This window comes from Bos javanicus, chromosome 2 (genome assembly GCF_032452875.1).
Source record: "Bos javanicus breed banteng chromosome 2, ARS-OSU_banteng_1.0, whole genome shotgun sequence".
NCBI classification, from domain to species: domain Eukaryota; kingdom Metazoa; phylum Chordata; class Mammalia; order Artiodactyla; family Bovidae; genus Bos; species Bos javanicus.
This window is the reverse complement of record NC_083869.1, coordinates 119,530,125-119,539,719: the sequence shown is the minus strand read 5'-3', so window position 1 is coordinate 119,539,719 and position 9,595 is coordinate 119,530,125. Positions and strand designations below refer to the sequence as shown.

The 9,595-nt window shown below is 59.5% G+C and overlaps 1 long non-coding RNA gene across 6 annotated transcripts; it reads right to left on the bottom strand.

Annotated features, from left to right (window-relative positions):
* Positions 1–2,461: 2,461 nt before the first annotated feature.
* Positions 2,462–7,439, bottom strand: LOC133230562 (uncharacterized). 6 transcript variants are annotated; one of them, XR_009730895.1, is made up of 5 exons: positions 7,075–7,439; positions 6,126–6,315; positions 4,406–4,586; positions 4,162–4,291; positions 2,462–2,965 (listed from the first exon to the last, which is right to left on the bottom strand). It is a non-coding gene; the product is annotated as an uncharacterized LOC133230562 (long non-coding RNA). The 6 variants fall into 6 exon arrangements; XR_009730894.1 differs by having other exon boundaries at positions 6,126–7,435; XR_009730893.1 differs by lacking the exons at positions 6,126–6,315; positions 7,075–7,439 and having other exon boundaries at positions 4,135–4,291; positions 4,406–6,119.
* Between the last annotated feature and the right edge of the window lie 2,156 nt (positions 7,440–9,595).

The window sequence follows — 9,595 nt, the reverse complement described above, 5'->3', positions numbered from 1 at the left end:
CCCCCTCTATGGTGCTTCCACCAGATAGTTCAGCTTTGGCTCTGTCCTCAACAGGGAACGGATGGCCTGAGTGCTGGCACACTGCTCAGGACAAGAAGGTGTGGTCCAACCCTCCCAGGAACAAGCCCCAGGAGGGCAGAACACGGGGGCCACCGACTGCCTCTCCACCTCTTTCTTGGGACTTGTCAACCTGGGTGTCTCCCCGGCTGAACCCCAGCTGGTCCCTCAGGGGACCCCGCAGCGTGTTGGAAAGAGCCACTACCCAGCCTAGCGCCCCTTCATTCCCTGAACTGGCTTCCTGGGGAAGGCCACAGGCTCCCAAGGGGCTCACAAGTTTCCAGTGCAATGGGGACCCTCTTCAAATTCCAAGCTGCCGTCTGAGGCTCAGAGCCTTTGAGTCCAGCTGAGTTTTGAAGCCCCAGATGTGCCCGTGCAGGCCTAGAGCTGAGCTAGGGTCAGATGGAGAGAACTGAAGTGATTATGGAATACGGGGAGGGAGACTGGAGCTCTTGCAGGACACTGGGCAGCAGTCATTTTGTTCACATCTGAATAGGAAAGCAGCCTACAACTTAGAGCTTGTTGTGTGTGTGCTCAGTCATGTCCAACACTTTGTGACCCTGTGGACTGTAGCCCGCCAGGCTCCTCTCCTCAAAATTCCTTGCCAGGAATTTTCCAGGCAAGAATCCTGGACAGGATTGCCATTTTCTTCTCCAGGGGATCTTCCTGACCCAGGGATGAAACTCGCATCTCTGGAGTCTCTTGCATTGGCAGGCGCATTCTTTCCCAGCCAAGCCACCAGGGAAGCCCCTTTATTATTACTTGGTGGTAATTTCTCTTCTCCGCACACACAGCTCACGATGGTTGCCTTTCAAGGCACTGGGGCGGTGTGGTTGGTGGTATTAGCCCCAAGGTGACCCAGCTCCACCCTGAAGGCTCTGATCCCTGCCCACGGATCCACCTCCCAGGGGACCTCAGTCCTCATCTGTCCACAGTGGCTGTGCCCGTGTGTACGTCATCCAGGAGCCACAGGGGCCAGCAGGAAAGGCCAGGAAGTGTCGCAGCCTGAAAGCCCAGAAATAGGGTCAGGGAGCCCCAACCCTGGTGGCTTCCTTGTGGGCTCTCCATTGATGGGGCGGCCTTGCCAATCAGGACAGAAGCACACAGTGAAAGTGACAGCTGGGGGCAGGCCTGGTGCTGGCCTGGACACCCTTGGCGGACAGGCACACGGCCGGCGTGCAGCAGCCACACCCCTGGCCTTGGCCCAGCTTCCTTCTCTGGACCAGGCCCCATTCCAGTCCTCCCACCTCCTGATTATGGGTGTGCACGTGCCTTGGAAGTGCAACTGTGAACATATAGCCATGTCTGGCAACAGGTTTCGTTACTGTGAGCCAGACATGTGTGTTCACGCATGCGCGAATATGAGCGCGTGCTTGCCATGTTTGCAGTCATGTTGGCGCCCCTCCCATCTAGGGGTTGGCGCACAGAGCCGCTCTCTGCAGGTACACAGGTGTTTGCTTTAGTTTCCTTTGTATTTCTCTGTATTTTCAAGCATTCCCAAGTGTTAGCATCCACACACAGGCTCCCTCCCTGGTCACCGCCCACTGAGGGAGGCAGGCACAGTCTGGAAAGTATACAATGAGTGTAACAAGGGCCACAACAGGGAGAACCCGGGGAGAGAGCAGACAAGTTCTGCTGAGCAGTCAGGGAGGGCTTCCCAGAGGAGGCATCTTCCGAACTGGACTCAAAGATGAGGAGGCTGCTCTGGGTGGATTGGGGGCCTCCCCTGCTGATCGCTCCTCCCTGCCGCATCCCCTTCACACGGGCTCTGCTTTGCTGTCGCCACCTTCCATTCTCACCTCTCTTTGCTCATGGGCACAGTCCATGTACCTCCCTCGGGCCTGTTTTCTGACCAAAACAACAGCACACAAGCAAATCAAACAAACAGCTAATAAAAGAGTCTATCTGGGTGAGACTGGAAGCAATGGAAGCATTTCATTTGGCCCAGTCTTTTTCTAGAAGTTTCTGAGTCACCTAAACCTAAGAACAGAAAGGGTTTGTGACACTAAGTTGGTTCCACATCTCACTCTGGGAGGTATGACCCCTAAATAAGCCCCCTTTGGGGGTCACCTGGTCTTAGCCTAAACGCCTACCTGCACCCACAGGTGAGCATACAATCCTGCCTGGACACCCTCACACCTGGTGAAATGCCCCCTCCCCACCAGCGGTCAGATCTCAGACAGCCTCCATGTCTTCTGCCAGGCTCCCTGTGCCTCCCGCCCCTGCCCAGAACTGGGGATACAGTGACCTGAGGACACAGTGGCCTGGGGACTGCCAGCGCCACAGCCTGGGGAGGAGTGAGCTCTGCCTTCTTGCTCACTGTGAGGTCTTAGAGAAGTTCATTAACTTCTCTGAGCCTGTTTCTTTTTGTAAAGGTGGGGGGGGGGTGCAGGAAGAGTTAGAGTTTGTAAACTGCTCTGCAGATGCTATTTATTATGATTAAACCATTTGAGAGCAATTATAGAGCAACCATCAAGGATTATAGAACAATACAGGGGAAATTGCCCACATATGTGCTAGGGAGCCCCCCAGGAAGAACACTTGGAGTGAGTCCGCGGTGGCTGTCTTTGGGTGGTATCTCGATGCCCTGTGTTCCCTGCACAAGATAAAATGCGTCTAATCCTCAGAGCCAGCCTGGGGGGACGGCAAGCCCCGCATGACCACGGGGAACGGCTGGCTCAAAGGAGTGATCATCCAGCTCCTGGACAACTGGCTGGCCCCGGAATTCAGGTCTCTGGCCATGAAATGTGGACGCTCTCCAATCGGCAGCTGCAGGAAGAAGGTTTTCAAGCTGGAGAGATTTGACAAGATGTGAGTCACAAGTGTTGATGAAGAGAAGTTGCTTCTGTGTGGGGAGGGCATCCACTCATTCATTCAGCAGCACCGGCCTCTTAACACCTGGCTCCTGCTGAGTAAATGAAAGTGCGGAGGGTGGTCATCAAGAGGACGCGTGTGGGCTCCTGAGGGCTTCTATGGCAGAGACCAAGGTTGTGTCTTCCCCACCCACCTTAGTTCTAAGAAGGGCAGGGGGGTGCCTGGCCTGAGGGCCCCTGGCAGGAACTGGTCCCAGGCAGCTAGCTACCAGGAACCTCCTATGCATAGACTGAGCTTCTGTTTTTCATCAAGACCAGTTAAGTGGATCCCAGGGCTTCGGTTGAAGGGGGTCAGGAAGGCACAGAGGGAGGAGGGAAAAGGATGAGGGGGCCTCCCTCCGGTCACTCAAGGTACCCAGGGGACAAAGGGAGCAGGAGACAGAGCCTGGTGGGGCAGGCCAGGTTGGCGGAAGCTGGGCGCAGGTCCAAGGCCACCAGGCCTGTGTGTGGGAGGGGCTGGTGGATGGAGGCAAGCGCCACGGAGCCAGCGGGGAGCAGCCCAATGAACAGGATGACAGGGGCAGATGGACAGGCAGCCTTGGCTGCTCTGGGTACCAGCCCTGTGCTCCGGCCCCCAGTCAGGCCGCTGGGCTGGGGGCAGGGATGCTGCTGGCCTCTATGTTGAATGAATCACTGGCCGGTGCCAGGAGCCTGCAGGCCTCAGCGCTCACTCCCTGAGGACCAGCTAATTCACTTGGAGTGAGGCCGGCCGTTAATGACCAGAGTAGCCTCCTGGGCCCTGCCGAGCCCCACGCACGGCTGACCACTGAGCAAGGGGCCAGGCTGAGGGCGAGGGCAGGAATGCCCACCTCTGCCATAGGCTTGGCCAGGGCTCCCCATCTGCCTGCATGAGGGCAGCAATGCCCCTGAGGGCGGGTGGACCCTCTCCCTGGGCGAGCCTGAGTCTGGGGGTGGAGAGGAGGTGCAGATACCCGAGCCACAGAGAGACTAATTATGGTGGACAACTGGGAAGGGGGTGGGGAGGAGTAGAAGGCGGGAGCCAGCCGAGCCCTCCCTCCTGAACAAGGAGGAAAAACCCGGGTTGAGAGCCCAGCCCTGCATCCCGGAGAAACCAACCACTTGAAAAACATGGCCTGGTGTCTTGCCAGGCTCTCCCTGACACACGCAGTTTGCTGATGGCACAGGTGCAGCGTCCCCAGGCTGCCCCATCCTGGGCAGGTCCCAGGGTTTAGTGAGCACGTACTGAGGGGTTCTCTGCTGGGGTCCAAACCTTGTCCAGGGGCTCAGTCAGGAAAGGGGTCAGCACCCAGGAATCACCACAGGATCAGGAGCCAGCTTCCACTCACTGTGCGCCAGGCCCCACACCAGGTCTCCACCGAGTTGTGTATCCTCACATCCACCTGCAAGGTAGAGAATGTCATTTTTTACAATGACATTTTACAGATGTCATTGTAAAAAATGGAAGCCCATTTTACAGATGGGAAAACTGAGGCTCAGAAGGGTCACGCACTCACCCAAGGCCCAGAACTTAGCAGCAGAGGCAGGTCTTAAATGACTCCGTTGTATATAATCTCTGCCTAGCACAGCTCCAGGATTCCAGGTTTCAGGGTGAGAGGAGAGGGAGGCCCCCAGGCTTCTGTTCTTTAGGAATCAAAGTCCTCACTGGAGGCTTCTTGGGGCCAGAAGAGCTGGACACTGGCAGAAGGGAAGGATGGAAGGCTTGCCTCTGGGATTCTTGCTCTTGTTTCAATGTTCCTGGGTGGCCCTCTCCCAGGGGAGAACACTTAACAAACTTTCAGGGAGACAAGGGGGTAGGCGGCAGGGCTGCAGGCCTGTGAGGCAGTGGGCTTGCGGGGGCCCTGGGGGCCGCATGGTTCTGCCTGACCGGCAGTGGGCGATGATGAGCTGGCTCTCCCTCCCTGTGGTCGTGGCGGTCCGTGTGCTGGACTCGGTCATCTCCGGGACCAAGACGAAAGCGCAGGATCGGCACCTGGAGGACTCTGTGGCTGGGTGCTTCCCCGGCGCGGCGGCCTCTTTCCGGGTGGGGGAACAAAGGGGACCTAGCTTGGGAGGGCGGAGGGTGGGTGGCACCCGCGAGCGCTCCCTCCCGCCAGGGCTGGGCCCGGACGGAAGGGGCCTCGGGCGCCCCCTGCCGGCCTGGGGGCTCCGGGAGGAAGGCAGGGGCAGCTGGGGAGCCTAGATTAGCAGTCCCTCCTCCCGGCGCTGAGGCCTGGCAGGGTTGGGCACTGGTGGGTCCTTGTGTGTGCAAGTATGTTGTGTGTGTGCAAGTGTACCTATGTGTCTGTGAGGGTATGCGTTATGTGAGTGGGTCTTGGGTGCACGTGTCCGCAGATGTGTCTATGGGTGCATTTGTGTCTGTATGTGTGCATGCATATGTAGGTGTATGCATATCTGGCTGCGTAGGAATGTGTCAGTGTGTGTGCACACGTGTGTTTGTACTCGTTTGTGTGTGCAGGTGTGTTTGAGTGCCTGTGTCTGTGTGGGTGCCTCTTGGCACACATCTGTCTCCCCGGGCTCAGGGACAGGTGAATGGGGTCTGGCTTGCTCTGAAGCAGTTGCCTGTTCTGAAAGCACCCTGGCTAGGTGGTCCCTGGAGTGGGCAGCTCACGTGGCCATCAGCGAAAGGCTTCCGGGGGGGCAGAGTTGGCCACTGGCCACTCTAATGTTTATTTGCTGCCTATGAGGGGAAAGAGAGGAAGAGAACTGCTTTTGTCCCTAAGCAGTTCTGCCTGTGAGTAATTATAATCTATCATGATAATTAAGGTGATAAGGACACTGGAGGTGCCTGCAAAATGCAGGGAGAGTGTGGGAGGGCCACAACTGGCCTGGAGAAATCCTAGAAGTCTCCGTGGGGGAAGCAAGCTGAGCTGAGGCTTGAGGGGTAGGGGAAAGCCTGAAAACAGGCAGGCAAGGTGGGTGGGGAGCCCAGTGGGCTCTGAGCACAGAGGGCAGAGAATCAGAGAGGGAGTGGGGGCATGCCAGGCGAGTGAAAGCTGTGGTTGGTGAGGGGGAGCAAAGCCTGAGAGGTGGGCCAGGCACAGGTGCCCTGATTCTGCCTGGTCCTGGAAGGTCACTGACGGAGTCTAGGCAGGGCTGAAACCATCCATTATGAGGCCAGAGGGGGGCCCTCTGCCTTCTGCCAACACCTGGGAGGGAAGGTCCAAGGTGTTTCCTTCTGGGCTGTGCGGGCCCTGAGTCAGGCGCCCCGCCTACCTGCCACGTGGAAGCCTCTCAAGGCAAGGATGCCTGGGGTTCCCTCGCTGACCCCAGATGCTCGGACGTGGGCCCTGGAGCCCGAGGATCATTCTTCTTCTCCTGCCAGCCCAGTGATGCCCACGTTGCCCCAGCTGCAGCAGCCTCTGGGCGCCTCTTTTGCCATCAATGCCTCCTCTGTGGCCTGGGCCTGGGAGGGTGGGCCGGGTAAGGCTTTGGGCCCCAGCCAGCCTGGTCCCCTCTCGGGGTGGCACCGGGCTGGCCTTCTCAGCACTGGGCTAGGGGTCTTAAGCGGGCCTTCTCCATCCTGAGGATGCAACCCCTGAACACGCATTCATTCAGGCTTGGCAAAATGGGCGCCTGAGCACACACTGGGGATGGGAGAGCTTCCTCTCTGCACTCCAACAGCCTTCAAGGTCCAGCCCCACTCACCACCTGGACCATTGTGGGGTGCTGGCTTCCTGACCCTGCCCCACTTTTTCCCTGTGGCACCCAGGCTTCTGCAGGCCACCGTGCCAGCAACCCTGTTCTTGCCCAGGCCGAACTTGGGCTCAGGGACACATCATGCACTTCTGAGCCCCACCCCCCAGCCCATCAACCTTCTCCCTGTGCACCCACTACCCCCCACCCCCAGGAGGGGAAGTGAGCCATGGTGTGCGCCTCTGACCTCGCAGAGGCCACCTGTGACTCAGGAGCCCGAGCCCCATTCAAGCCACTCCTCCTCCCACTAGGGACAACAGTTCACCTTCAGGAGCAGTCGCACGCCTTCCATCATCCAACCCTCCTGACCAACCTGCCAGGGAGGCCTCATAGCACCCCCAAATTACAGCTGTGGGAGCTGAGCCCCAGAGAGGCTCACGATGGGGACTGGGAGCCAGGCCCTCGTGACCCCAGGACCCCCGGTGTTATCCCTACACCAGGACCATGACTCCCCTGCGCCCAGACCCACCTGGCCACCGCCTCTCGCTGGACTGTGGCCAAGGTCTCCCCATGGCCCCGTCTGTCTCATTGCTTCTTCCTCAGCATCCTCTGTCATTCCCACGGACCTCAGGAAAAACACCCCTTATTCGCCTTGGAATTCAAGCCTCCTGCTCACTGTCTCCTGTGCCCCTCCCAGTCCCACTGCCCAGCCTTTGTCCAGCTGTCCCAACTCCCTGGACTGCCCTCCTTCCCTCCCATGGCACCCAGTCCCCCTCCAGCCTTGAGAGAAGAAGAGTCAATGGCTGAGAAGGAGCCCACAGGGTCAGGTCTCTCTCCAGATGTGTCCAGCCCAGGGCTCAGGTTCGACAAAGGGGAGGTTCCCGCCACCCTCCCCCCCCCCCCCCCGCCCCGAGGCTGCCCCCTGCAGAGCATGGCCCTCCACTCCTTAGAGTCTGGCCTGCAGAAGCCCAAAGCCCCAGGAGGTGCACTGTGCTGGATCCTGCCCCTCGGTCTCAGAGCTAACCCTCTTCTGGAGCAGGTGTTAACAGGGCACTCAGGCACGGGGTGGGGGCGGAGGAGGGTAGGGCATGGGAGCTGCCCTCCCCACCTAGTGCTGCCTCTCCCAGCCCCTGGGAACCTGTTGCTAGGCTGGTGCGCGCTCCTTCACAGGCTCAGCCTGTCAGCTGCACCCACAGCCCCCATGGCAGGAGCCAGCTGTGGAAGAGGGGAGCTCTTTGCCCCGGGGAGATGCTGAAGGGCCCGCCAGACCCTGGGGGCTGGGGAGATGGGCACAGGTAGAGCAGGGCCCTTCCATGACCCTCCCAGCAGGCGTGACTGGAGTGGGGGTCCCACTCCTGACACCCAGGGTCCCAGCTGGTCTTCCTCAGGCCTTGTTTATCTGCCCCCTGTCTGATGGGCGACCCAGGGGCCCTCTGGCATGACTGGGGCCAGGGGCCGGGGTGGGGGGAGCTGACAGACTTCCAGCCTTCCCCCTCAGCCCTGGTCTGTCACTCTGCCCCTGTGGGAGGCCCCAGGGTCAGCGGACTCTTCTCGGCCTCCTATCTGGGAGCCTTGTCTCTTCTCCAAGCTCTGGGCCCTCCAAGCTCCACTCAGGGCCTCCGTTCTGGCCGGGAGCTCAGAGGCAGGGAGTCTGGGCTGGCTCTGAGTCCTCGGGCACCCTTGGGCCCCCCTGGGTCCCAGCCCTTCCTGTGGGCTTCCCCAGGACTGCTCTCAGGACGAGTACAGCCCGAGCGGGCGGATTTGAGCCTTGGGCTGAAGGGCCAGATCCCCCGCCCTAGGCTCTTCCTGCTCTCCCCTGCCAGCCGCAGTCCTAGGGGCAGATGTACAGCTGGGTGCAAGCAGGGAGGGCCCAGGGTTGGGGGCAGTGGAGGGAGGGGCTCAGTGATCCTGGGCAGACTCTTCAGCTGGCAGAGGCTCCTGCCAAGACAGTTCCCGCCCCACCCCCGCCCCTCCACTCATTATCAACTTGGGGTTTGTGTGCAAACAGCAGCTGGTCTCTTTTGTCAGCTTCCCCTCCTCTCCTCCCCCCCCGCCCCCCCCCCACCGCGCCCCTTTCCCTCCTCGCCCAGGCCTCCCAACTGGCTCTTTCAGCCCAGGCTCTGCCCTGCCCCCAGGTGACTTAGAAGCTCAAGCTCTGGGGAGCACCTGGGGTCGGGGTGGGGGTGGGCAGCCCCTGCCCATTCTTGGCCCTGAGTCCTATGTTCTTCTCTGGCCCTTCAAAGAGATGGTATTAAACCCATCTGGGACATGAGAGCCAGAGAGGGTGAGTCACAAAGCCAAAGTCACAGAGCAGGCAAGTGCAGAGCCATAACCCAGACCCAGGCGTGCCTGTGTGCAGAACCTGTTTGCTGAGCTAGTTCTACTTCACAGTTTTCACTGTTCCTCTGACCGCCCCGCGCCTGGCATCACTCCTCTGCGGGAGCCCTGGGAAGGTGGACCCACTCCCAACCGCCTTGCTGTGTCAAGGGCTATCAACTGAAGTACTCGTGTGCCTGTGGCTGAGACGGAAAGGCAGGCAGGGCCAGATGGCAAGGCCCTACCAGTTACACCTAGGAGTTGGACCTGGATGCTGAGACCAGGGGGAGGAGAAATCTTGTAAGCAGTGGGCCCTGCAGAACTAGGGAGGCAGAGAGCAAGAGGCCAATTAGAAGAGATAGTAAAAAGGACAGGAGTATGGGCCAAGGAAGACACTGGCCCTGGGAAAGTGGGGACAGCCAGACCTGGGAGCCAAAGATATGGTCAGAGTGGGTGGTGAGCAAGCAGGTGGGGGTGGGGATGACACCTGGGTCACACCTGGGCAGTGATGAAGACATGAGTCCTTTACAGGCATAGGAGCAGGTGTGGCTGGATGAAGACCTTTAGTTTACCACACCTGGGTTTGAGGTGCTGAGTGATGTCCAGGTGGAGGTCTCCAGAGGACCCAGGAGACAGATCCAGGCTGGGCAGATGGAGGTCTGGGAATGGATGAGCTCATGGAGGAAATAAGGGAAGAAGGGGACTGAGGATGGAGTCCTGAGCAGAAGGCCAGG